This window comes from Pteropus medius, unplaced genomic scaffold (assembly GCF_902729225.1).
Source record: "Pteropus medius unplaced genomic scaffold, Ma_sr-lr_union100, whole genome shotgun sequence".
Classification (NCBI taxonomy): domain Eukaryota; kingdom Metazoa; phylum Chordata; class Mammalia; order Chiroptera; family Pteropodidae; genus Pteropus; species Pteropus medius.
Genome location: NW_024340696.1, coordinates 16,188,555 through 16,192,428, shown reverse-complemented (window position 1 = coordinate 16,192,428; position 3,874 = coordinate 16,188,555). Strand labels below are relative to the sequence as shown.

Here is a 3,874-nt window from a genome sequence, read left to right as displayed (position 1 = left end):
AAAAGTCCTATTCCTGCCTAGAAAGTAACAGGAGCAAACCCTACAGCCATGGTAGACCACTGTGACTGCCACCCTGGAATATTATGTGGATCAGGAGTAACCAACAAAGACCAGGTGCTATAGGAGTTGGCCAAATAACTCTTTCTACCAGAATTTGGAATTGCTTGTGAATGGGGTAGTCTCCGCGACATGAAATTTGTAATATGCATGCTCCCCTGTGATGTTACATACCCTGTAGCCCATCACTGGGCTGGGATAAGGCTATATACTCTCTCTGCTTCCAACTGCTAATTCCAGACGATTCTTCCTCCCACTTCTATATGAATTCCCACTGCCAACCTTGTCCTTGGGTCACTCCTTAGTTCCTTGGAGATTGTAGCTGTTGTTCACTGTTTCATTCCCTAACATTACCCCATCATAACTATTAGTGATTTTCATGTTCAACTAGATGAGAGTTCCATTATCTTGAGCGTTTTTCGCTCCCCCACTCCCTCCCCTCTGTCAAACATCGATTTTTTTCTCTGTATATATGAGTTTCTGTTTTGTTTGTTTAGTTTTTTAGATTTTACATATAAATGAAATCATGTTGTTGTCATAAATGGTGAGATTTCATTCTTTTTTTATTTTATTATTTTTTTAAATTTTTTTAAATTTTTATTTTTTTAGGCGAAGCAACCCTTGGTTGACCTCACAGATTGCGAGGACCTTGTCAGCTTATAATCTCTTGTTTTTTATTTGTTTACGCCTATAGCACCTGGTCTTCCTAGGTAGTCTCCAATCCAAGTACTAATCAGGCCTGACCCTGCTTAGCTTCCAAGATCAGACGGGATTGGTCTTGTTCAGGGTGGTATGGCCGTAGACTTCATTCTTTTTTTTATAGCTGAGTAATATTCCATTGTACATATGTACCGCTTCTTCTTTATCCAATCATCTATCTATCGACACGTAGGTTGTTTCTATTTTGGCTATTGTAAATAGTGCTGCAATGAACATAGAGGTGCACATACCTTTTTGAATTATTGTTTTTATTTTCTTCAGATAAATACCCAGAAATGGAATTGTTGGGTCTTATGGTAGTTCTGTTTTTAATTTTTTGAGGAATCTCCTTACTGTTTTCCCTAGTGACTGCACTAATTTACAATCCCATTAACAGTGCACAAGGGTTCCCTTTTCTCCACATCCTCACCAACACTTGCTGTCTTTGATTTCTTGATGACGGCCATTCTGACACGTGTATGGTGATATCTCATTTTCCGCTTTGCCTAGACCTTCAGTCTTTTGCTTTTCTCTCCTTATGTTAAAGGCCTTCATTTCCCTACTTTCTGTGTCCTCATTCTGATTCTTGAGCAGTTTGGATTTCATGGCCCATCATTGTCATAACTCCTTTGCACTTTCCATTGTCTTGCTAATTTCTCACTTTATATACTCACTTGAAAAAATCCCAACTTAGATTATCTCTAGCCCGCAAGTTTACTAAACCTCACAACTGAACATGGCTGGAGAAAAGCATACAACGATTCTGCATTGTCTGACTGTAACACCTTGGCTCCTCCTTTCCAGTGGACTCTTACTTCTTTTGTCCAGAAATCCTAACTACATTTCTCTATCCATTCACTCTCCCACACAGCAGTTCAAACCTTCTGTTCTTTCCTTAAACATCTAACACCTCCTCTTCTCACCTCATCCTTAGATGTTTGCCTTGTATTGTATTTCAATGAGGAAACAGTAACTAAAGATAAAACATCCACAAATTTCCACCCACTGACCTGCGTCTTTGCTCATGTATTTCTTCCTTTCCTTCTGCTAAAATGGAAGAACTGTTTGCGCTCCTTTCTGGGGTCAACACCTCACCTGGTACATTAGTTTCATCCTTTCTTACTCACTTAAGAATATCATTCCAGTAATTCTTCTCTCTTTCATTATTAGTTTTTCTTATCTATCAGATTGTTCTCCCAAGCCTACAATATCCCTCAGCAGCAACAACAGAAACCTCTCTTTTGATGACTGTCTTTTTGGCTATTGCTACAATTCTCAGATCCTGATCCTCTTACAGCAAAGTTTATCTATATCTGCTGTCTCTAGTTCTTTTTCTCCCATTTTCTCTCAGTCCATCTCTAATTAGTATTTCCACATAACTCCACAAAACTGCTTTTATAAATGTCATCATTGACCTTCTTGTGGCTAAATCCAACAGTCTTTGTTCTGGACATATGGTTATCAGAATTCGATGCAGTTGATTGCTACATTCTTAATTTTTAAATCTTCTCCCTCCCCACTGGCTTTATAAAGCATCAGAGACTCTTAATTCTATCTTTTTTTTACTGACATCTTGATCTTGGTATCCTTTGCTAGTTCTCTTTTACCTCCCTGACAACTGAAATTCTCAATGAGTAAATATTTCTATCTATACTCATTCTCTCTGGATCTCATTGTTTTCATCTAGACTCATGGATTTAAATACCATTTATCTCTTGCTAACTCTTAAATACATATCTCTATCTCAACCTTCTCTCCTGAAATTTAGATTCCTGTATCAAATTTCCTACTTATCTCCACTTGGATGCATAAAATATATCTCAAATTTAATGTATCTTCTTCCTATGACTTCAAAGCCACTGCTCCTATAGGATGGCAACTTTATTCTTCCAGTTGATGAGGCCAAAATATTTTTGGAAAGAAAACACCAATGGCTTTTACTTCCTTCTTATTTATTCTCAGAGACAATCGATAATTCATATTTTGACTAATGAAATTTATAGGAGTATAACAGATCCAATTTGAGTGAAGTTCTATCCAACATCATTATGTACAGGACCAGGCCCCTGTATCTCATTTTTGAGACTGTTTATCGAGTGATGACTAACCGATGATACAGCTGCATCAGAAAGTGGACGCAAAGTACACAAGCTGAAAGGACAACAGAACTGATGTTTTCCTTGAGCTGACATTCAGCTTTTTCTCTTAGGAACTTGTGCATGCCAAATGCAGAGTGATTTGGGGGGTTTCAGACATTGCTCATATGACTTACAAGACCTCTGCTATGCCATTGCCATGAATTCTACATTGATTCCTATCCTGCATCTTTTGTTAAAGCAAAGTAAACATCTCCAATGAAACTGACCATGACCATCAATTTGAAAGCAGACCGATGCTGTTGGTCAGTTGTTATGAGTGTTTCCATTTAGAATTACGTTTGACTCGTTTTCTCTTCTCATCCCATATATTCAGTCGACAAATTCCATTGCCCGTATCTTCAAAATATATTTAGAATTTTAAAAAACCTTACAGACAACTCTCTTACAGATACTGTAATAGTTTTCTAAATGGTATATCTGTTCTTTCCCTGTCTACCACCTCCTCTCAAAACTGCAGGTAAAGTGTTCCATTCAAGATGTGAGTCAGATCTTGCTACTCTTCTGAGAATTCTCCCATTAATTTTTTATTTTACTCAGAGTTAAAGTCAGGTACTCACGGTAACCTATAAGGCCCTACCTGGCCTTGCTGTTGCTCTCTCTCATCTCATCTTTTTTATTCTCCCCATATTTCTTTCTATTTCAGTCATGCCGAAATCCTTATTTCTTCTTGTAAATAACCAGCACTCCCAGCTTGAGAACTTTGCACTACCTGCAGTAATTTCTGCTAAAAAATTCTTTCTCAGAATATCTGCGTGACTTGTCCACTCACCTTTTCTAGGTCTTTGCTCCAACATCTTCTTCTCGATGAAGCATTCCTTGACCATCCTATCTAAAGTTGCAGCCTCTCCCCTTCACTACTTTGTTTTCCTTCATACTCCTTAACAACCTTTGACATATTAAGTAAGTAATTTATGTTTATTACTTCTCTTTCTCTACTAGAATGTAAGCTCCAATAGGAC

General features: G+C 37.8%; 1 pseudogene; it reads right to left on the bottom strand.

Annotated features, from left to right (window-relative positions):
• Nucleotides 1-742: 742 nt before the first annotated feature.
• On the bottom strand, nucleotides 743-861 carry LOC120609570 (uncharacterized; annotated as a pseudogene).
• Nucleotides 862-3,874: the final 3,013 nt, after the last annotated feature.